The following is a 24,270-nucleotide window of genomic DNA, read 5'->3' on the forward strand; positions in this document are numbered from 1 at the left end:
TGCCTCACAACCTCCGCACCGTATCGGCCTCCCCGAACAGGCGCCTGAATGTGGTGACTAGGGGCTTTTCACAGTAACTTCATTGAAACCTACTTGTGACAATAAGCGATATTCATTTCATTAAACGCTCTTTCATTTTGAGTCTTTTTCGAGAATTGCCTGACTCAAAGAGAAAGAATTAGGCACAATCAGCTGAACGCGATTTTGTGGCATACGCAGACATGTTATACAGCAAGTCAGGTGTTGACAGCTAATCCATTCCCATCAAATAGACGCTTTACAAAGGTTCCGGAGCGATGGAACAGAAATACAACCGCGAAAGAGAAAATGCTGGGAAATCTCAGCAGGTCTGGCAGTATCTGTAGGGAGAGCAAAGAGCTAACGTTTCAAGTCCGTTGACTCTTTGACAAAGCGAACAGACAGAGAAAGTGGGAATTATTTATTCTGTGGAGTGAGAAAAAAAGATGAGCCATAACCACAGAAACCCAGGGAAACCGGGTGCGAATGGCCACAGAAGCCCAGGGGACAGAGTGCAGAATGTCTTTGAATTCAGAAAACAAAGTGAAATGTATTTAAATATAAATGTGATGGAATTTATTGGAACATAACAATGAGGTTTAACTGTACAGCAGCAACGGACAGATCCAAAGAGCATCCGTTATTGGGACTGAATGAAATTCAATTCCTGATCATGTCGGAATTCAGATTCAACTCGCCTAAGAGCTCAAAATCAGCAAAAAAAAGAAAATAAATCTGCATAACGCAAATATTTCAGGGATCAATCTGAAAGCGATGAACAGAGATTTCTCCTTGTAATGATGGTATTATTCACACAAAAGAGAATAAATGAAACCTTGAACCCCGTGGAATGCAATGGCGACGGTCCTTGGCTGAAACAGGGATTGGAACAGACAGGGGTTTGAGGGGTAGCAGAGGCACAATGGGCCGATGGGCTTCTTTCCCAGTGTATTCACTCGATGAGTTCAGGTCAGCGTCGATCATTGGGATTTAAAATTATCGCCCGAACAGGGACTTGAACCCTGGACCCTCAGATTAAAAGTCTGATGCTCTACCGACTCAGCTATCCGGGCTGTGAGAATGCCGCTTGTAGTGACCGCATTCCCCCTTCGCTGTTGCTCCTCTCGCTGTGCTGCTCTTCGACGCTTCACTCCGATACTCCGCCCACCGAGTCCCTTTCCTGGAGACTGGTTATTCCCAGTTGGGTTTGGGACAGTCACTTCCTGACTCTCAATGACTCAACATCCTGACTCAAGGTTCGCTGCGTCCAGCCCGCTTGCTTCAAAACTGTTCTTTACAAAAGCGAAACCTCCCCTTTGCCTCACAACTTCCGCGCCATATCGGCCTCCCCGAACAGGCGCCGGAATGTGGTGACTAGGGGCTTTTCACAGTAACTTCATTGAAACCTACTTGTGACAATAAGCGATATTCATTTCATTTTCATTTCATGAAACGCTCTTCCATTTTGAGTCTTTTTCGACAATTGCCTGACTCAAAGAGAAAGAATTAGGCACAATCAGCTGAACGCGATTTTGTGGGACACGCAAACATGTTATACAGCAAGTCAGGTGTTGACAGCTGATCCATTCCCATCAAATAGACGCTTGACAAAGGTTCTGGAGCGATGGAACAATCACAAACTCCAGTCATATAAGGAGTGCAGCGGCTGACAGCTGGCTCCATGGTGTAGTGGTTATCACGTCTGCTTTATGCGCAGTAGGTCCTGGGTTCGAGCCCCAGTGAAGCCATTGCTGCTTTTGGACGAGTTGTGACCAATTGAATTTCCATGTGAACAGAAATACAACCGCGAAAGAGAAAATGCTGGGAAATCTCAGCAGGTCTGGCAGTATCTGTAGGGAGAGCAAAGAGCTAACGTTTCGAGTCCGTTGACTCTTTGACAAAGCGAACAGACAGAGAAAGTGGGAAATACGTATTCTGTGGAGTGAGAAAGAAAGATGAGCCATAACCACAGAAACCCAGGGAAACCGGGTGCGAATGGCCACAGAAACCCAGGGGACAGTGTGCAGAATGTCTTTGAATTCAGAAAACAAAGTGAAATGTATTTAAATATAAATGTGATGGAATTTATTGGAACATAACAATGAGGTTTAACTGTACAGCAGCAACGGACAGATCCAAAGAGCATCCTTTATTGGGACTGAATGAAATTCAATTCCTGATCATGTCGGAATTCAGATTCAACTCGCCTGAGAGCTCAAAATTCACAAAAAAAAGAAAATAAATCTGCATAACGCAAATATTTCAGGGATCAATCTGAAAGCGATGAACAGAGATTTCTCCTTGTAATGATGGTATTATTCACACAAAAGAGAATAAATGAAACCTTGAACCCCGTGGAATGCAATGGCGACGGTCCTTGGCTGAAACAGGGATTGGAACAGACAGGGGTTTGAGGGGTAGCAGAGGCACAATGGGCCGATGGGCTTCTTTCCCAGTGTATTCACTCGATGCGTTCAGGTCAGCGTCGATCATTGGGATTTAAATTGACCGCCCGAACAGGGACTTGAACCCTGGACGCTCAGATTAAAAGTCTGACGCTCTCCTGACTGAGCTATCCGGGCTGTGAGTAATGCCGCTTGTAGTGACCGCATTCCCCCTTCGCTGTTGCTCCTCTCGCTGTGCTGCTCTTCGACGCTTCACTCCGATACTCCGCCCACCGAGTCCCTTTCCTGGAGACTGGTTATTCCCAGTTGGGTTTGGGACAGTCACTTCCTGACTCTCAATGACTCAACATTCTGACTCAAGGTTCGCTGCGTCCAGCCCGCTTGCTTCAAAACTGTTCTTTACAAAAGCGAAACCTCCCCTTTGCCTCACAACCTCCGCACCGTATCGGCCTCCCCGAACAGGCGCCTGAATGTGGTGACTAGGGGCTTTTCACAGTAACTTCATTGAAACCTACTTCTGACAATAAGCGATATTCATTTCATTTTCATTTCATTAAACGCTCTTTCATTTTGAGTCTTTTTCGAGAATTGCCTGACTCAAAGAGAAAGAATTAGGCACAATCAGCTGAACGCGATTTTGTCGCATACGCAGACATGTTATACAGCAAGTCAGGTGTTGACAGCTAATCCATTCCCATCAAATAGACGCTTTACAAAGGTTCCGGAGCGATGGAACAGAAATACAACCGCGAAAGAGAAAATGCTGGGAAATCTCAGCAGGTCTGGCAGTATCTGTAGGGAGAGCAAAGAGCTAACGTTTCGAGTCCGTTGACTCTTTGACAAAGCGAACAGACAGAGAAAGTGGGAAATAAGTATTCTGTGGAGTGAGAAAGAAAGATGAGCCATAACCACAAAAACCCAGGGAAACCGGGTGCGAATGGCAACAGAAACCCAGGGGACAAGGTGCAGAATTTCTTTGAATTCAGAAAACAAAGTGAAATGTATTTAAATATAAATGTGATGGAATTTATTGGAACATAACAATGAGGTTTAACTGTACAGCAGCAACGGACAGATCCAAAGAGCATCCTTTATTGGGACTGAATGAAATTCAATTCCTGATCATGTCGGAATTCAGATTCAACTCGCCTAAGAACTCAAAATCAGCAAAAAAATGAAAATAAATCAGCATAACGCAAATATTTCAGGGATCAATCTGAAAGCGATGAACAGAGATTTCTCCTTGTAATGATGGTATTATTCGCACAAAAGAGAATAAATGAAACCTTGAACCCCGTGGAATGCAATGGCGACGGTCCTTGGCTGAAACTGGGATTGGAACAGACAGGGGTTTGAGGGGTAGCAGAGGCACAATGGGCCGATGGGCTTCTTTCCCAGTGTATTCACTCGATGAGTTCAGGTCAGCGTCGATCATCGGGATTCAAAATGATCGCCCGAACAGGGACTTGAACCCTGGACCCTCAGATTAAAAGTCTGATGCTCTATCGACTGAGCTACCCGGGCTACGACTGATGCGGCCGGTAGTGACCGCATTCCCCCTTTTCTGTTGCCCTCTTTCCTCTGCTTCTGCTGTGCCTCTCCTCCAGAACAAACAGCTGCTTCTTTTGCCCTGCGCCACTCTCTGAATCCAGACGGCATATCAGCAGCTCCGCCTCTGGATTCAGGGCGAGTTCAGAGCTGTGCTGCTCTTCGACGCTTCACTCCGATACTCCGCCCACCGAGTCCCTTTCCTGGAGACTGGGTATTCCCAGTTGGGTTTGGGACAGTCACTTCCTGACTCTCAATGACTCAACATCCTGACTCAAGGTTCGCTGCGTCCAGCCCGCTTGCTTCAAAACTGGTCTTTACAAAAGCGAAACCTCCCCTTTGCCTCACAACCTCCGCACCGTATCGGCCTCCCCGAACAGGCGCCTGAATGTGGTGACTAGGGGCTTTTCACAGTAACTTCATTGAAACCTACTTGTGACAATAAGCGATATTCATTTCATTAAACGCTCTTTCATTTTGAGTCTTTTTCGAGAATTGCCTGACTCAAAGAGAAAGAATTAGGCACAATCAGCTGAACGCGATTTTGTGGCATACGCAGACATGTTATACAGCAAGTCAGGTGTTGACAGCTAATCCATTCCCATCAAATAGACGCTTTACAAAGGTTCCGGAGCGATGGAACAGAAATACAACCGCGAAAGAGAAAATGCTGGGAAATCTCAGCAGGTCTGGCAGTATCTGTAGGGAGAGCAAAGAGCTAACGTTTCAAGTCCGTTGACTCTTTGACAAAGCGAACAGACAGAGAAAGTGGGAATTATTTATTCTGTGGAGTGAGAAAAAAAGATGAGCCATAACCACAGAAACCCAGGGAAACCGGGTGCGAATGGCCACAGAAGCCCAGGGGACAGAGTGAAGAATGTCTTTGAATTCAGAAAACAAAGTGAAATGTATTTAAATATAAATGTGGTGGAATTTATTGGAACATAACAATGAGGTTTAACTGTACAGCAGCAACGGACAGATCCAAAGAGCATCCGTTATTGGGACTGAATGAAATTCAATTCCTGATCATGTCGGAATTCAGATTCAACTCGCCTAAGAGCTCAAAATCAGCAAAAAAAAGAAAATAAATCTGCATAACGCAAATATTTCAGGGATCAATCTGAAAGCGATGAACAGAGATTTCTCCTTGTAATGATGGTATTATTCACACAAAAGAGAATAAATGAAACCTTGAACCCCGTGGAATGCAATGGCGACGGTCCTTGGCTGAAACAGGGATTGGAACAGACAGGGGTTTGAGGGGTAGCAGAGGCACAATGGGCCGATGGGCTTCTTTCCCAGTGTATTCACTCGATGAGTTCAGGTCAGCGTCGCTCATTGGGATTTAAAATGATCGCCCGAACAGGGACTTGAACCCTGGACCCTCAGATTAAAAGTCTGATGCTCTACCGACTGAGCTATCCGGGCTGTGAGTATTGCCGCTTGTAGTGACCGCATTCCCCCTTCGCTGTTGCTCCTCTCGCTGTGCTCTTCGACGCTTCACTCCGATACTCCGCCCACCGAGTCCCTTTCCTGGAGACTGGTTATTCCCAGTTGGGTTTGGGACAGTCACTTCCTGACTCTCAATGACTCAACATCCTGACTCAAGGTTCGCTGCGTCCAGCCCGCTTGCTTCAAAACTGTTCTTTACAAAAGCGAAACCTCCCCTTTGCCTCACAACCTCCGCGCCATATCGGCCTCCCCGAACAGGCGCCGGAATGTGGTGACTAGGGGCTTTTCACAGTAACTTCATTGAAACCTACTTGTGACAATAAGCGATATTCATTTCATTTTCATTTCATGAAACGCTCTTCCATTTTGAGTCTTTTTCGACAATTGCCTGACTCAAAGAGAAAGAATTAGGCACAATCAGCTGAACGCGATTTTGTGGGACACGCAAACATGTTATACAGCAAGTCAGGTGTTGACAGCTGATCCATTCCCATCAAATAGACGCTTGACAAAGGTTCCGGAGCGATGGAACAATCACAAACTCCAGTCATATAAGGAGTGGAGCTGCTGACAGCTGGTTCCATGGTGTAGTAGTTATCACGTCTGCTTTATGCGCAGCAGGTCCTGGGTTCGAGCCCCAGTGAAGCCTTTGCTGCTTTTGGACGAGTTGTGACCAATTGAATTTCCATGTGAACAGAAATACAACCGCGAAAGAGAAAATGCTGGGAAATCTCAGCAGGTCTGGCAGTATCTGTCGGGAGAGCAAAGAGCTAACGTTTCGAGTCCGTTGACTCTTTGACAAAACGAACAGACAGAGAAAGTGGGAAATAAGTATTCTGTGGAGAAAGAAAGATGAGCCATAACCACAGAAACCCAGGGAAACCGGGTGCGAATGGCCACAGAAACCCAGGGGACAGAGTGCAGAATTTCTTTGAATTCAGAAAACAAAGTGAAATGTATTTAAATATAAATGTGATGGTATTTATTGGAACATAACAATGAGGTTTAACTGTACAGCAGCAACGGACAGATCCAAAGAGCATCCTTTATTGGGACTGAATGAAATTCAATTCCTGATCATGTCGGAATTCAGATTCAACTCGCCTAAGAACTCAAAATCAGCAAAAAAATGAAAATAAATCAGCATAACGCAAATATTTCAGGGATCAATCTGAAAGCGATGAACAGAGATTTCTCCTTGTAATGATGGTATTATTCACACAAAAGAGAATAAATGAAACCTTGAACCCCGTGGAATGCAATGGCGACGGTCCTTGGCTGAAACTGGGATTGGAACAGACAGGGGTTTGAGGGGTAGCAGAGGCACAATGGGCCGATGGGCTTCTTTCCCAGTGTATTCACTCGATGAGTTCAGGTCAGCGTCGATCATCGGGATTTAAAATGATCGCTCGAACAGGGACTTGAACCCTGGACCCTCAGATTAAAAGTCTGATGCTCTATCGACTGAGCTACCCGGGCTACGACTGATGCAGCCTGTAGTGACCGCATTCCCCCTTTTCTGTTGCCCTCTTTCCTCTGCTTCTGCTGTGCCTCTCCTCCAGAACAAACAGCTGCTTCTTTTGCCCTGCGCCACTCTCTGAATCCAGACGGCATATCAGCAGCTCCGCATCTGGATTCAGGGCGAGTTCAGAGCTGTGCTGCTCTTCGACGCTTCACTCCGATACTCCGCCCACCGAGTCCCTTTCCTGGAGACTGGTTATTCCCAGTTGGGTTTGGGACAGTCACTTCCTGACTCTCAATGACTCAACATCCTGACTCAAGGTTCGCTGCGTCCAGCCCGCTTGCTTCAAAACTGTTCTTTACAAAAGCGAAACCTCCCCTTTGCCTCACAACCTCCGCACCGTATCGGCCTCCCCGAACAGGCGCCTGAATGTGGTGACTAGGGGCTTTTCACAGTAACTTCATTGAAACCTACTTGTGACAATAAGCGATATTCATTTCATTAAACGCTCTTTCATTTTGAGTCTTTTTCGAGAATTGCCTGACTCAAAGAGAAAGAATTAGGCACAATCAGCTGAACGCGATTTTGTGGCATACGCAGACATGTTATACAGCAAGTCAGGTGTTGACAGCTAATCCATTCCCATCAAATAGACGCTTTACAAAGGTTCCGGAGCGATGGAACAGAAATACAACCGCGAAAGAGAAAATGCTGGGAAATCTCAGCAGGTCTGGCAGTATCTGTAGGGAGAGCAAAGAGCTAACGTTTCAAGTCCGTTGACTCTTTGACAAAGCGAACAGACAGAGAAAGTGGGAATTATTTATTCTGTGGAGTGAGAAAAAAAGATGAGCCATAACCACAGAAACCCAGGGAAACCGGGTGCGAATGGCCACAGAAGCCCAGGGGACAGAGTGCAGAATGTCTTTGAATTCAGAAAACAAAGTGAAATGTATTTAAATATAAATGTGATGGAATTTATTGGAACATAACAATGAGGTTTAACTGTACAGCAGCAACGGACAGATCCAAAGAGCATCCGTTATTGGGACTGAATGAAATTCAATTCCTGATCATGTCGGAATTCAGATTCAACTCGCCTAAGAGCTCAAAATCAGCAAAAAAAAGAAAATAAATCTGCATAACGCAAATATTTCAGGGATCAATCTGAAAGCGATGAACAGAGATTTCTCCTTGTAATGATGGTATTATTCACACAAAAGAGAATAAATGAAACCTTGAACCCCGTGGAATGCAATGGCGACGGTCCTTGGCTGAAACAGGGATTGGAACAGACAGGGGTTTGAGGGGTAGCAGAGGCACAATGGGCCGATGGGCTTCTTTCCCAGTGTATTCACTCGATGAGTTCAGGTCAGCGTCGATCATTGGGATTTAAAATTATCGCCCGAACAGGGACTTGAACCCTGGACCCTCAGATTAAAAGTCTGATGCTCTACCGACTGAGCTATCCGGGCTGTGAGAATGCCGCTTGTAGTGACCGCATTCCCCCTTCGCTGTTGCTCCTCTCGCTGTGCTGCTCTTCGACGCTTCACTCCGATACTCCGCCCACCGAGTCCCTTTCCTGGAGACTGGTTATTCCCAGTTGGGTTTGGGACAGTCACTTCCTGACTCTCAATGACTCAACATCCTGACTCAAGGTTCGCTGCGTCCAGCCCGCTTGCTTCAAAACTGTTCTTTACAAAAGCGAAACCTCCCCTTTGCCTCACAACTTCCGCGCCATATCGGCCTCCCCGAACAGGCGCCGGAATGTGGTGACTAGGGGCTTTTCACAGTAACTTCATTGAAACCTACTTGTGACAATAAGCGATATTCATTTCATTTTCATTTCATGAAACGCTCTTCCATTTTGAGTCTTTTTCGACAATTGCCTGACTCAAAGAGAAAGAATTAGGCACAATCAGCTGAACGCGATTTTGTGGGACACGCAAACATGTTATACAGCAAGTCAGGTGTTGACAGCTGATCCATTCCCATCAAATAGACGCTTGACAAAGGTTCCGGAGCGATGGAACAATCACAAACTCCAGTCATATAAGGAGTGCAGTGGCTGACAGCTGGCTCCGTGGTGTAGTGGTTATCACGTCTGCTTTATGCGCAGTAGGTCCTGGGTTCGAGCCCCAGTGAAGCCATTGCTGCTTTTGGACGAGTTGTGACCAATTGAATTTCCATGTGAACAGAAATACAACCGCGAAAGAGAAAATGCTGGGAAATCTCAGCAGGTCTGGCAGTATCTGTAGGGAGAGCAAAGAGCTAACGTTTCGAGTCCGTTGACTCTTTGACAAAGCGAACAGACAGAGAAAGTGGGAAATACGTATTCTGTGGAATGAGAAAGAAAGATGAGCCATAACCACAGAAACCCAGGGAAACCGGGTGCGAATGGCCACAGAAACCCAGGGGACAGTGTGCAGAATGTCTTTGAATTCAGAAAACAAAGTGAAATGTATTTAAATATAAATGTGATGGAATTTATTGGAACATAACAATGAGGTTTAACTGTACAGCAGCAACGGACAGATCCAAAGAGCATCCTTTATTGGGACTGAATGAAATTCAATTCCTGATCATGTCGGAATTCAGATTCAACTCGCCTGAGAGCTCAAAATTCACAAAAAAAAGAAAATAAATCTGCATAACGCAAATATTTCAGGGATCAATCTGAAAGCGATGAACAGAGATTTCTCCTTGTAATGATGGTATTATTCACACAAAAGAGAATAAATGAAACCTTGAACCCCGTGGAATGCAATGGCGACGGTCCTTGGCTGAAACAGGGATTGGAACAGACAGGGGTTTGAGGGGTAGCAGAGGCACAATGGGCCGATGGGCTTCTTTCCCAGTGTATTCACTCGATGAGTTCAGGTCAGCGTCGATCATTGGGATTTAAAATGACCGCCCGAACAGGGACTTGAACCCTGGACGCTCAGATTAAAAGTCTGACGCTCTCCTGACTGAGCTATCCGGGCTGTGAGTAATGCCGCTTGTAGTGACCGCATTCCCCCTTCGCTGTTGCTCCTCTCGCTGTGCTGCTCTTCGACGCTTCACTCCGATACTCCGCCCACCGAGTCCCTTTCCTGGAGACTGGTTATTCCCAGTTGGGTTTGGGACAGTCACTTCCTGACTCTCAATGACTCAACATTCTGACTCAAGGTTCGCTGCGTCCAGCCCGCTTGCTTCAAAACTGTTCTTTACAAAAGCGAAACCTCCCCTTTGCCTCACAACCTCCGCACCGTATCGGCCTCCCCGAACAGGCGCCTGAATGTGGTGACTAGGGGCTTTTCACAGTAACTTCATTGAAACCTACTTCTGACAATAAGCGATATTCATTTCATTTTCATTTCATTAAACGCTCTTTCATTTTGAGTCTTTTTCGAGAATTGCCTGACTCAAAGAGAAAGAATTAGGCACAATCAGCTGAACGCGATTTTGTCGCATACGCAGACATGTTATACAGCAAGTCAGGTGTTGACAGCTAATCCATTCCCATCAAATAGACGCTTTACAAAGGTTCCGGAGCGATGGAACAGAAATACAACCGCGAAAGAGAAAATGCTGGGAAATCTCAGCAGGTCTGGCAGTATCTGTAGGGAGAGCAAAGAGCTAACGTTTCGAGTCCGTTGACTCTTTGACAAAGCGAACAGACAGAGAAAGTGGGAAATAAGTATTCTGTGGAGTGAGAAAGAAAGATGAGCCATAACCACAAAAACCCAGGGAAACCGGGTGCGAATGGCCACAGAAACCCAGGGGACAAGGTGCAGAATTTCTTTGAATTCAGAAAACAAAGTGAAATGTATTTAAATATAAATGTGATGGAATTTATTGGAACATAACAATGAGGTTTAACTGTACAGCAGCAACGGACAGATCCAAAGAGCATCCTTTATTGGGACTGAATGAAATTCAATTCCTGATCATGTCGGAATTCAGATTCAACTCGCCTAAGAACTCAAAATCAGCAAAAAAATGAAAATAAATCAGCATAACGCAAATATTTCAGGGATCAATCTGAAAGCGATGAACAGAGATTTCTCCTTGTAATGATGGTATTATTCGCACAAAAGAGAATAAATGAAACCTTGAACCCCGTGGAATGCAATGGCGACGGTCCTTGGCTGAAACTGGGATTGGAACAGACAGGGGTTTGAGGGGTAGCAGAGGCACAATGGGCCGATGGGCTTCTTTCCCAGTGTATTCACTCGATGAGTTCAGGTCAGCGTCGATCATCGGGATTCAAAATGATCGCCCGAACAGGGACTTGAACCCTGGACCCTCAGATTAAAAGTCTGATGCTCTATCGACTGAGCTACCCGGGCTACGACTGACGCGGCCTGTAGTGACCGCATTCCCCCTTTTCTGTTGCCCTCTTTCCTCTGCTTCTGCTGTGCCTCTCCTCCAGAACAAACAGCTGCTTCTTTTGCCCTGCGCCACTCTCTGAATCCAGACGGCATATCAGCAGCTCCGCCTCTGGATTCAGGGCGAGTTCAGAGCTGTGCTGCTCTTCGACGCTTCACTCCGATACTCCGCCCACCGAGTCCCTTTCCTGGAGACTGGGTATTCCCAGTTGGGTTTGGGACAGTCACTTCCTGACTCTCAATGACTCAACATCCTGACTCAAGGTTCGCTGCGTCCAGCCCGCTTGCTTCAAAACTGGTCTTTACAAAAGCGAAACCTCCCCTTTGCCTCACAACCTCCGCACCGTATCGGCCTCCCCGAACAGGCGCCTGAATGTGGTGACTAGGGGCTTTTCACAGTAACTTCATTGAAACCTACTTGTGACAATAAGCGATATTCATTTCATTAAACGCTCTTTCATTTTGAGTCTTTTTCGAGAATTGCCTGACTCAAAGAGAAAGAATTAGGCACAATCAGCTGAACGCGATTTTGTGGCATACGCAGACATGTTATACAGCAAGTCAGGTGTTGACAGCTAATCCATTCCCATCAAATAGACGCTTTACAAAGGTTCCGGAGCGATGGAACAGAAATACAACCGCGAAAGAGAAAATGCTGGGAAATCTCAGCAGGTCTGGCAGTATCTGTAGGGAGAGCAAAGAGCTAACGTTTCAAGTCCGTTGACTCTTTGACAAAGCGAACAGACAGAGAAAGTGGGAATTATTTATTCTGTGGAGTGAGAAAAAAAGATGAGCCATAACCACAGAAACCCAGGGAAACCGGGTGCGAATGGCCACAGAAACCCAGGGGACAGAGTGAAGAATGTCTTTGAATTCAGAAAACAAAGTGAAATGTATTTAAATATAAATGTGGTGGAATTTATTGGAACATAACAATGAGGTTTAACTGTACAGCAGCAACGGACAGATCCAAAGAGCATCCGTTATTGGGACTGAATGAAATTCAATTCCTGATCATGTCGGAATTCAGATTCAACTCGCCTAAGAGCTCAAAATCAGCAAAAAAAAGAAAATAAATCTGCATAACGCAAATATTTCAGGGATCAACCTGAAAGCGATGAACAGAGATTTCTCCTTGTAATGATGGTATTATTCACACAAAAGAGAATAAATGAAACCTTGAACCCCGTGGAATGCAATGGCGACGGTCCTTGGCTGAAACAGGGATTGGAACAGACAGGGGTTTGAGGGGTAGCAGAGGCACAATGGGCCGATGGGCTTCTTTCCCAGTGTATTCACTCGATGAGTTCAGGTCAGCGTCGATCATTGGGATTTAAAATGATCGCCCGAACAGGGACTTGAACCCTGGACCCTCAGATTAAAAGTCTGATGCTCTACCGACTGAGCTATCCGGGCTGTGAGAGTGCCGCTTGTAGTGACCGCATTCCCCCTTCGCTGTTGCTCCTCTCGCTGTGCTGCTCTTCGACGCTTCACTCCGATACTCCGCCCACCGAGTCCCTTTCCTGGAGACTGGTTATTCCCAGTTGGGTTTGGGACAGTCACTTTCTGACTCTCAATGACTCAACATCCTGACTCAAGGTTCGCTGCGTCCAGCCCGCTTGCTTCAAAACTGTTCTTTACAAAAGCGAAACCTCCCCTTTGCCTCACAACTTCCGCGCCATATCGGCCTCCCCGAACAGGCGCCGGAATGTGGTGACTAGGGGCTTTTAACAGTAACTTCATTTAAGCCTACTCTTGACAATAAGCGATATTCATTTCATTTTCATTTCATTAAACGCTCTTTCATTTTGAGTTTTTTCGAGAATTGCCTGGCTCAAAGAGAGCCAGGAGTCCTGAAGTCCAAGGCGGCCTTCAGGACGTGCGACAACGCGGAATCGGCGAGCAGAAACTTATAGCCAAGTTCCCACATGAGTGCGGCCTCAACCGAGACCTGGGATTCATGTCGCATTACGTTCATCCCCCACCATCTGGCCTGCGAAATCCTACCAGCTGTCCTGGCTTGACACAATTCACACCTCTTTAATCTGGGGTTACCACATCTCTGGATCTGTAAAGATTTAATCACCTGCTAATGGTCGCATTCCAAGCATTGTCTGGCATCATTGAATCTGTCTATATCTATGTTTCTGGAACATACCTCTTCATTCACCTGAGGAAGGAGCAGTCCCCGAAAGTTCGTGACATCGAAACAAACATGTCGGACTTTAACCTGGTGTTGTAAGACTTCGTACTGTATTAAAATGAAAGACAAGAATAGAAAAGCAATCTGAACAACATGTTGTTTTATTATCTCTTACCGTCAAAGAGAGTTATCACACCCAGTAAAATATACATTTTGTTGCATACACGCTCCTACTGGCAGAGGTAGTGAGATCTGTAGCCTATCAATACTGTATTGAGTCCTGTGAGCAGCCGCTTTTAATATAATTAAGGAAACCAGAGGAGAAGTGACGGCTGCATTAATGGTCTTACCCCTTTATTTGAAACAGCCATTCAGAGTCTACGTGCTTACTAATATTCTTGGCTGCGTGCAGTTGGGATCCGTAACAAGGGAAACTCTTTTTTACTTTCGCTGAGAACTTTTCAACTATTTACAGAATCAAATTATAATGAGGGCGCTAAAACAAACCATTTGGACTCGTCCGCGGCTCTCCAAAGGAACATCATGATGTCCTGCGATTCCTGTCTTTCCCATATCCCCGGATTCCTATCAATTTATAGTCACTGTCAAATTATCCACGAATACCTGTCCACTTATCGAGATATGACTTGTAAAGTCCCCACATTTTTACTAACTAGTCCAAATCTTTATGACCATTTGACCAGTTTTGATTGCAAGCATGGGATATCGGTGACGATAGATTGCTAAACATTTACTGCACATCGCTGATTGTCCTTGAACTGAATGGTTTCCTCATCCATTTCTGAGGCGATTAAGGAGCCAACCACATCTCTGTCGATTTGGAGTGACATGTTAGCCAGGTCAGGTCTGGACGGCAGAGTTCCTTCCTCAAAGGAAGTGATTTTTTAATAAATACATTCCGTTTTGTCAACTGAACTCAAATCCCATTTATAGTCTTGCGATTGGAACTCGGATCCTTACAGTATGAACCTGGGTCTCTGGATTAGTTGTCTAGCAAGAGACAATACCACTGTGCTCCCACCTTCCCCGTGCTGAGCAAACCGGCGTTCAGCAAGCCCTTTCCATGTAGGGAAGAAAATAAGTTCAGAATTATCTCATTGCCACTCGCCAATTACCTGCCCTCTGGTATTTTGATGCTCATCTTTGGACCGGTGAAAAGAAGCAGTGCTGTAAACCCCAACCATTGACACGCGAACCTAACAATGGGCAACCGTATTCGGAAAGCAGCAACGCCTTTCCACAGCAGAGACACACACCATCAGTTGGAAGGCGATAGATCACAGATATGTTTTTAGTTGCCCTCAGAATGACATCAATACGTTCCATGCCACCACCAGACTAACCATGGACTACTCTCCAGAATTGGTTGCCTTCTTGGATACACTAACCTCCATCAAGGACGGTGGCCTCAGCACTTCGCTTTACCGCAAGCCCACGGATAACCTCACGATGCTCCACTTCTACAACTTCCACCCGAACCACATCAAAGAAGCTATCCCCTATGGACAAGTCCTCCGTGTACACAGGATCTGCTCAGGCGAGGAGGAACAAAACCGGCATCTACAAACACCGAAAGACGCCCTTGTAAGAATGGGATATGGCGCTCAACTCATCGATCCACAGTCCCAACGTGCCACAGCAAAAAACCGCAGCGATCTCGACAGAAGACAAACACGGGACACAACCGACAGAGCACCATTCGTCGTCCAGTACGTCCCCGGAGCGGAGAAACTTCGACATACTTCTTCACAGCCTTCAACACGCCATCGCTGAAGATGAACATTTTGCCAAGTCCATCCCCACAACCCCTTGCCTTCAAACAACCGCACAACCTCAAACAGACCATTGTTTGAAGCAAACTCCCCAGCCTTCAGGAGTACAGCGACCACAACGCCACAGAACCCTGCCATGGCAATCTCTGTAATACCTGCCAGATCATCGAAATTGGTACCTCCATTACCATCCATCAAGGTATGCGGTACATACTTTTATGACTCGGCCAATGTCCTCTGCATCACACGGTGCTGGAAATGATGTCCCCAGGCGTGCTACATTGGCGAGACCAAGCATACGCTGCGACAACGGACGACTGGACATTAAGCAAGAATTGCAAGGCAAGAATGTTCCCTTCCAACCGTGGAACATTTCAGCAGTCAAGGACATTCAGCCTCTGATCTTCGGGTATGCGCTCTCCATGACTTCCTTTAGGATACGTGACAACGCCGAGCAGAAACTGATAGCCGAGTTCTGCTGTGCGCAAGAGTACGGCCCCAATGGGGAGCTTTGAGTCATGTCTCATTACATTCACCCCCTACTATCTGGCCTGAGCTTCCGAAATCCTACCAACAGCACTGGCTTCAGACAATTCACACCTCTTTAACCTGTGATTATGCCTCGCCCCAGACCCACCGTCCAGACCTGCAAAGACTTAATTACCTGCAAAGACTCGCATTCAAAGTATAATCTTGCATCATTGAATTTGCCCATATATCTGTTTGTGGAACCCACCTCTTCATTCACCTGATGAAGGATCTGCGCTCCGAAAACTCGTGATTCGAAACAAACCTGTTGGACTATAACATGGTGTTGTAAAACTTCTTACTGTGCCCACCCCCAATCCAACGCCGGATTCTCCACACCATAATTTCACAAGAGCTCGTTCCAACAAGAGACTTTTCAAATCTTCGAACACGCTCTGCCATTCGATACCATGGTGGCTGATCTCCGCTCTGCCTTAACACCTGCCCATTCTCCATTACCCCGCAACCCATTACCAAATAGAAACATATATCCTCCTTGAATTTACTCAAAGTCCCGGCATGCACTGCACTCTGGGTTAGTGAACCACTTATCCTAAAACTATGACCCCTCATTCTGGATTATCCCACAAGGGGAAGCATCCACTCCACTCGACTTTATCAATTCATTTCATCATCTTATATATCTCCGTTAGACCACCTCTCATTCCTCTAATCTCAACAGAGTATATGCCTCAACTGCTCAATCTTACTTCACAAGACAAACTCCTTACCTCTAGAGTCCAGTGAGTCTCCTCTCACCAGCCCCTCTGAAGCAATTCACCCCTCCTCAAATAAGGGATGCCAAAACTTTACACATTTCTCCAGATGCGGTTTCATCAACGCATTGTGCATTTTCCAGTACCACGTCCCTACTTTGTACTCCATCCCATGAGCTATAAGTTCCATAATTCCATTTGCCTCATGATTACCTGCTGTACATACTGTTCTGAGAATCGTGCACGAGGACACCCAGATCCCTCTGCACTGAATCACGTTGAGATTTATCTCCATTTCGATGGGGAAAGTAGCAATTTCTCAAGGGGGACCGGTCAGTGTTGAATGAAGGAGTCCTGAATAAGGCAGGGGTAACGTGGGTGGGGGATATGGAAGTGAATACTTGCTATCAGTATTGGGGAGAGGGACCAAGAGAAAGCATGAATTAATCAAATCATTATGGGCGAAGGTAGAGAGACATGACTGGTTGAATGGCTCATTCTGGAGCTGGTGCTGACATGATGGTCCGCATGACATTCCCCTACGCTGTAAATGTTCTGATTCTATGATTCAGAATTTATCACCCCCAATCCCTCTCCTCCTGGGCTGGGTGGCGGTTGAGGGCGGAAAACGTTGCAGACTATGCTATAGTGGTAGGACTGGATAGATTTCCAGAGATTGAGAGACAATAAGCGCCTGGGTGTGTTCAACCGATATTGAGGGTTGTAGGGATTTGAGGATGTTACCTCGGTGGGTGCAGTTTCAGTGACTGAGAATGGTAGAATGATAGGGGGTTAAAGGGATTGAAGGTATTTCATGATAAATGAAGATTGTAGGGTTGGGAAAGTTTTGAAGGATAAATGGGAAAGCCAGACTATTGAGGTGTTTGGAAGCATAGACAAAACTGTTAACTATTGCTCTGCTGGATCGGGGTCAATCGGAGATCCGTAAATGGAGGAGATGATACCTGAATGAAACTTGGCACTACAGATAGCTCAGGACAAATTGGATTTTCCGTTAAAGAATGCATAACCTTTCTGTCCATGGTATTTGTGAGCGGCTTAATACATTCATTGGAGGAAGCATTATCAGACTCTCCATGTTTCTTTCACCTCCTCCAACCAAATAATTTTACACGCATTAAGGCACATCTGGGGAATAACCCACGGCAATGATCAACAAGAACCTTTTCGCTTTCTGCTCCCACCAATCGAAATCTGAATCCTATTCCTGCACAATGTTTGCTCCCTGCCAATTTCTAAGACAAACGTGAGGAATACAGGCACATGGACTGGTTTAAGGGCTGTTTTATTAATTGATCCAGTGTGACAAATTATATGCTTATTCACAAAACTCGAAAAACACATTCAAATGTCATTGCCCAAAGTCCAATGACATTCATGTTTTCTACATAGATTACGTTGCAATCTGAGTTGTTCTTGTACCAAAATGGAAGTTAAGAAATATCAAACTGTTCATTACAGGAAATGCATTGACACCTAATTTGCCCACATAGATTGTGTTGCACTTTAAGGTGCTTGAATACAATTGTGATACATATGATTAAATGCGTCAATTCAATGTGGGCCATACGGTTAGAGAGAGTGTACGCGATTCCCGTCACAAGGTGTATTTTGGGTTCAAGGTCGGAGCTAGCCAGGCTTCCCATTGTGACTCTGCGGCCATGCTTTAGAACGACCCTAAGCATATTGCCCTTGGGTCTGGAATGTGCCACTTTGTAGCACTTGGTCGGGAACAACAATCAGCACCGGAAGGCCAAGACACATAAGGAACCCATTTACCCCCAACATCTTTTCACTGGCAGAGGAGGTTCTACTCAGCCTACTTCCACGGTTCCAGCTCTTGGCATGCAGGACCACAAGTCTACCTGAACACGCGAAGCATAATTCTTCCTCTTCCACCATTTCAGACAGTGCACCCCAGAAATCCACCGTCCTCCGGCTTTAAATGTTTGATGTTCTGGATGCTATGGGCGTGCGCAAACGCGCTGCGTTGTGGGGATATGATAAATTACTCTGGTTTGGCGGCCGTGATGTGCTGGTCTTGACGAGCGGCCGCATGGGATTATTTTGTTAGTCTCTGGCATTTCCGTAAAATGCTATGTTCACGAAGCGTGGTGCGTGAGCTTGAGGTTATGTATTATAGTCTCGTGAAGGATGTCCCTGAAACAATATGGAGGTCTGCGTGTTGGAATGGTGGCGTTTTATAGAACCATCTCATTACCCGGAGGATATAGCTTCCGATTTTGAATAGAAACTGGCAGCGATTGAAATGATCCAATCGTTGTTGCTTTCCAAGACAGGTTTTGAGATAAATAGATTATGTCACAAAACAGACACGATATGATTTACCCTAATTTGGCTGTTTTCGTTAGAGAGAAGAAGGTTAAGAGGTGACTTAATTGAGGCACACAAGATGATCAGAGGATTGGATAGGGTGGACAGTGAGAGCCTTTTTCCTCGGATGGTGATGTCTAACACGAGGGGACATAGCTTTAAATTGAGGGGGGATAGATATAAGACAGATGTCAGAGGTAGGTTCTTTACTCAGAGAGTAGTAAGGGCGTGGAATGCCCTGCCTGCAACAGTAGTGGACTCACCAACACTAAGGACATTCAAATGGTCATTGGATAGACATATGGACGATAAGGGAATAGTGTAGATGGGCTTTAGAGTGGTTTCACAGGTCGGCGCAACATCGAGGGCCGAAGGGCCTGCACTGCGCTGTAATGTTCTATGTTCTATGATGTCATTTCGGTCTCCAAACAGAAAATAAATGTTGCAACATTCTACTCCCCCCCGCGGGATTCCACGGTGTATAAATGATCCGACCTGGGAAAGTATATAATCAGTGTTCAATACAGACATTTTCTCTGGTAGAAAGGGATAGATCATTTCATGCAGAAAATGCATTTTCCGACCGACACAATTCTGAAAATATACAACATTACCCTTGCCACTATCGGTGTTCCTGGTAAGTGTTTGTACCCGAGCAGCCGTGTGTGCGAGCGGCACCCGTGCTTTACTCTGTGTATTATAACGTCGCATACTGACAGTTATTGAGAGGGTGGAGCTTTGGTATACATTTTGTTGATCCGATTTAAAGTTGACTTTTTGCAACATTGCGACAATGAGAATAATAATAATCTTTATTGTCACAAGTTTTAACACTGCAATGAAGTTAAAGTGAAAAGCCCCGAGTCGCCACATTCTGTCCCCTATTTTGGCACACCGAGGGAAAATGTCCAATTCACACAAGAGCCCGTCTTTCGGGACTTGTGGAAGAAAACCGTAGCGCCCGAAACAAATTCACGCAGACACAGGGAGAACGTGCAAACGCCACACAGACAGTGACCCAGGCTGGGACTCGAACCTGGAACCCTGGTGCTGCGAATCAACTGAGCTACCCACTGTGCTACGGTGCGCCCATGAATCGCGAGTATCCTTGAGGTATCAAGTTGTATTGACTTTCCTGGAAAACTGCCTGCTGGTGACATGGAGACCAACGCAGAAAACGGAGGCAATGTATTTCTGGATGTAGCTGTCACAGTGGAGTTGTCCCGAGTGTTGGGCACTCACTGGAGGGGGATATCTGATCGCAGTGGTAAGGTACTTGGGGTATGTGTCAGCGTAGGAACAAATCGGGTGCGAGTCACTAATTGGAATGGAAATTAAGAAGGTCCAGTTTTGATTTTTCGCCAGAATTTTCATTCATTACAATGAGCTGCTTCCGTGTTTTACGAATGTAATTCATTTCGAAGGGGAATCATTTTGCTGAAGATTGGTGATAAGTGCATCAATCGGAATATGTTTTTGTTTTATCTCGAGTTGTATGGCACTGGCAGAAACGGATATTTGCTATTTATTGACAACCAAAGTGAACAGCACAGTTTCATTGATTAATTTATTAAATCGTCATTTAACTGTTTTCATGGAAATTATTCCCCTTCACAAATCACTGTCATGAAATTCTGTTTCTCCTATGTGCTGAATTCTATTTCCTAACCTTGACATCGGATAAATATGAACATTCCACCTGAAATGTTACTTCTTAGTCGGTTAATTCGGCAAAATCACGAGGTGTTGCTGTTGCACGTGTGTTCTGATTCTTGCCGGGGATTCTGCATATCTGGTTTTCTACTTCTTATTCCGCCTGTCCTGCTCCAGCAGGAATTTTGCTGGGGCTGGGCGCCTGGTTTGAATCACCCACCCCTGGCGCCTTTGTGGTAAGTCTGAGTAATTATACGGGCAAATCTGGCCTGTCACACAGAAAACTGGGAAACAAATGAAATGAGTAACTTCCAGCCTCACGAGGTATTTACTTTCCAATCCGAATTCAAGCAGAGGATGCCTTCCCATGATTCCGATTGGAATCCTTTAATCGTGGAAGTGGGACTGGAGGTGGGTATGGTTTGGGTTGAGATTATTAAAACTGTACTGTATGGTGTGGCTGCAACCAGCCAACATTATTGCTAAAACCCTGATCTCATGTTTGCGTCAGATACTTTGAATATTTGGTGAATCATTGCTCTCTTTATTCTCTTCTCCCTCTTGCTCGCTGTCTCCCAACAAGTTAATCTAGTGGCGATTATGATCCTATCCCGGGGAAAGTGTGGCCTCTCGACCTGCACCACTCGCTACATGATGGCAATGGCAATGGGGGATCTAGCGTTCATTATCACTGATATCATTTTGTGGAAGATTGTTAATTATTATTATCCATGGACTTTCTTGTACATTACGCATGTGTGCAGAGTTATGAATGTCCTGCGTCATGCAGCTACAGACTGTTCTGTCTGGTTCACTGTCACTTTTACCTTTGACCGATTCGTGGCAATCTGTTGGCAGAAGCTGAAAACAAAATATTGCACTGAAAAAATGGCGTCTGTGATTCTCGCAACAACTTGCACTCTGCTTTGTTTGAAATGCATCCCCTTCTACTTTCCAGTTGAACCTCTAGTGATAATCAACAATGTGCCGTGGTTCTGTTATGTCAAGACAAGCTACTATAGTGAGCCTGCATGGGCAGGATATGACTGTTTTAATACGGTATTAACCCCATTGCTCCCATTCGTTGTAATTCTGTTTTTCAACGCCCTGACAGTCAGACACATTTTAGTGGCAAGTCGAGTCCGTAAACAACTAAGGGGTCAGAGCAAGAGAGAGAATGACAGTGACCCAGAGATGGAGAGCAGAAAGAAATCTGTGATTTTGCTCTTTAGCATATCCGGCAGCTTTATACTTCTATGGTTGGTGTATGTTTTTCATTTCTTATATAATCGCATTGCGGGCAAAAATAGCAGGGATTACAGCAACTCGGAATTTATATTTAGGGAAGTCGGAGAAACCCTGCAACATTTAAGTTGCTGCACAAACACATTTATTTATGGGGCCACTCAGTCCAGTTTCAGAAAACAGCTCAAGAGCACAGTAATCTATCCGGTTACAGCAATTATTCAATTTATAACTAAACGAATCAACTGAACGCAGCCCAGTAATGTGCACCAGTGCTTCCAACACATGCGACTTATATGCATTCTCAGACTCCCACACACGACAAAGAGCAGTGAATATTTATCTGGAAAGAATTGACTGCTGAAGCAGCCATCCTAATCGTGACAGCGCCAAATACCAAATGCCTCTTGCAGGGCTGGATAGGGAACTGCATCCACGATATTGCCTTTGTTTGGCTCTAAGGTTCAACCAACGGCCTTGAGTGCTGGTGTACATTCTGCCCCCAGTCAAGCAGCTGTTCGATAAGGAACTGCTCATCCTTCTGTCCAAACTGGTCGATAGACTCTTTGATCCCAATTTCAGGATATTCTTTCTTCAATTTACGGGATATGAACGTCGCTGGTTCGGCCAGCATTTATTGTCAAAGAACAAAAAGAACAAAGAAATGTACAGCACAGGAACAGGCCCTTCGGCCCTCCAAGCCCGTGCCGAACATGCTGCCCGACTAAACTACAATCTTCTACACTTCCTGGGTCCGGATCCCTCTATTCCCATCCTATTCATGTATTTGTCAAGATGCCCCTTAAATGTCACTATCGTCCCTGCTTCCACCACCTCCTCCGGTAGCGAGTTCCAGGCACCCACTACCCTCTGCGTAAAAAACTTGCCTCGTACATCTACTCTAAACCTTGCCCCTCTCACCTTAAACCTATGCCCCCTAGTAATTGACCCCTCTACCCTGGGGAAAAGCCTCTGACTATCCACTTTGTCTATGCCCCTCATAATTTTGTATACCTCTATCAGGTCTCCCCTCAACCTCCTTCGTTCCAGTGAGAACAAACCGAGTTTATTCAACTGCTCCTCATAGCTAATGCCCTCCATACCAGGCAACATTCTGGTAAATCACTTCTGCACCCTCTCTAAAGCCTCCACATCCTTCTGGTAGTGTGGCGACCAGAATTGAACACTATACTCCAAGTGTGGCCTAACTAAGGTTCTATACAGCTGCAACATGACTTGCCAATTCTTATACTCAATGCCCCGGCCAATGAAGGCAAGCATGCCGTATGCCTTCTTGACTACCTTCTCCACCTGTGTTGCCCCTTTCAGTGACCTGTGGACCTGTACTCCTAGATCTCTTTGACTTTCAATACTCCTGAGGGTTCTACCATTCACCGTATATTCCCTACCTGCATTAGATCTTACAAAATGCATTACCTCACATTTGTCCGGATTAAACTCCATCTGCCATCTCTCCGCCCAAGTCTCCAAACAATCTAAATCCTGCTGTATCCTCCGACAGTCCTCATCGCTATCCGCAATTCCACCAACCTTTGTGTCGTCTGCAAACTTACTAATCAGACCAGTTACATTTTCCTCCAAATCATTTATATATGTTGCTATGGGCAGCACGGTGGCCTAGTGGTTAGCACAACTGGCTCACGCCGCTGAGCTTCCAGGTTCGATCACGGCTCTGGGTCACTGTATGTGTGGAATTTGTACATTCTCCCCGTGTCTGCGTGGGTTTTGCCCCCAAAAATGTGCAGAGTAGGTGGATTGGCCACGCTAAATGGCCCCTTATTTGGAAAAAATAATTGGGCAACCTAAATTTTACGGTAGCATAGCGGTTAGCGCAATTGCTTCACAGCTCGAGGGTCCCAGGTTCGATTCCCGGCTGGGTCTCTGTCTGTGCGGAGTCTGCACGTTCTCCCCGTGTGTGCGTGGGTTTCCTCCGGGTGCTCCGGTTTCCTCCCACAGTCCAAAGATGTGCAGGTTAGGTGGATTGGCCATGCTAAATTGCCCTTAGTGTCCAAAATTGCCCTTAGTGTTGGTTGAGTGGGGTTACTGGGTTATGGGGATAGGGTGGTGTGGGCTTGGGTAGGGTGCTCTTTGCAAGAGCCGGTGCAGACTCGATGGGCCGAATGGCCTCCTTCTGCACTGTAAATTCTATGAAACTACAAAGAGCAAAGGCCCCAGCACTGATCCCTGTGGAACACCACTGGTCACAGCCCTACAATTAGAAAAGCATCCTTCCATTGCTACTCTCTGCCTTCTATGGCCTAGCCAGTTCTGTATCCACCTTGCCAGCTCACCCCTGATCCCGTGTGACTTCACCTTTTGTACTAGTCTACCATGAGGGACCTTGTCAAAGGCCTTACTGTCCATCCCTCGTTGCCCATCAGAAGGTGGTGGTGACATGCCTGCGGGAAAAGTGAATCGCAATGTCTGGAGTATCGAATGTTTCAATCCCCCCCCAGTCGGATTCCCATCCTTTCGCATCACAATGACGGCAATGATTTAGGTTAAAATTTCAGATTGCACTCGAGAACAAATAAAATTTGCAACGCTTTCAACACAGATCT

At 45.8% G+C, this 24,270-nt stretch overlaps 1 long non-coding RNA gene and 11 other non-coding genes across 12 annotated transcripts in view; 2 read left to right on the forward strand and 10 right to left on the reverse strand.

Annotated features, from left to right (window-relative positions):
- Positions 1–24,270, reverse strand: part of LOC140411587 (uncharacterized) — a 718,944-nt gene that overhangs the window by 281,790 nt on the left and 412,884 nt on the right. The window lies entirely within an intron of this gene.
- Positions 1,019–1,091, reverse strand: trnak-uuu (transfer RNA lysine (anticodon UUU)). Its single transcript has one exon. It is a non-coding gene; the product is annotated as a tRNA-Lys (tRNA).
- Positions 1,694–1,766, forward strand: trnai-uau (transfer RNA isoleucine (anticodon UAU)). Its single transcript has one exon. It is a non-coding gene; the product is annotated as a tRNA-Ile (tRNA).
- trnak-uuu (transfer RNA lysine (anticodon UUU)) lies at positions 2,528–2,600 on the reverse strand. Its single transcript has one exon. It is a non-coding gene; the product is annotated as a tRNA-Lys (tRNA).
- On the reverse strand, positions 3,875–3,947 carry trnak-uuu (transfer RNA lysine (anticodon UUU)). The gene has a single exon. It is a non-coding gene; the product is annotated as a tRNA-Lys (tRNA).
- On the reverse strand, positions 5,330–5,402 carry trnak-uuu (transfer RNA lysine (anticodon UUU)). Its single transcript has one exon. It is a non-coding gene; the product is annotated as a tRNA-Lys (tRNA).
- On the reverse strand, positions 6,833–6,905 carry trnak-uuu (transfer RNA lysine (anticodon UUU)). Its single transcript has one exon. It is a non-coding gene; the product is annotated as a tRNA-Lys (tRNA).
- Positions 8,288–8,360, reverse strand: trnak-uuu (transfer RNA lysine (anticodon UUU)). The gene has a single exon. It is a non-coding gene; the product is annotated as a tRNA-Lys (tRNA).
- On the forward strand, positions 8,963–9,035 carry trnai-uau (transfer RNA isoleucine (anticodon UAU)). Its single transcript has one exon. It is a non-coding gene; the product is annotated as a tRNA-Ile (tRNA).
- Positions 9,797–9,869, reverse strand: trnak-uuu (transfer RNA lysine (anticodon UUU)). The gene has a single exon. It is a non-coding gene; the product is annotated as a tRNA-Lys (tRNA).
- trnak-uuu (transfer RNA lysine (anticodon UUU)) lies at positions 11,144–11,216 on the reverse strand. Its single transcript has one exon. It is a non-coding gene; the product is annotated as a tRNA-Lys (tRNA).
- trnak-uuu (transfer RNA lysine (anticodon UUU)) lies at positions 12,599–12,671 on the reverse strand. Its single transcript has one exon. It is a non-coding gene; the product is annotated as a tRNA-Lys (tRNA).

This window comes from Scyliorhinus torazame, chromosome 4 (assembly GCF_047496885.1).
Source record: "Scyliorhinus torazame isolate Kashiwa2021f chromosome 4, sScyTor2.1, whole genome shotgun sequence".
NCBI classification, from domain to species: domain Eukaryota; kingdom Metazoa; phylum Chordata; class Chondrichthyes; order Carcharhiniformes; family Scyliorhinidae; genus Scyliorhinus; species Scyliorhinus torazame.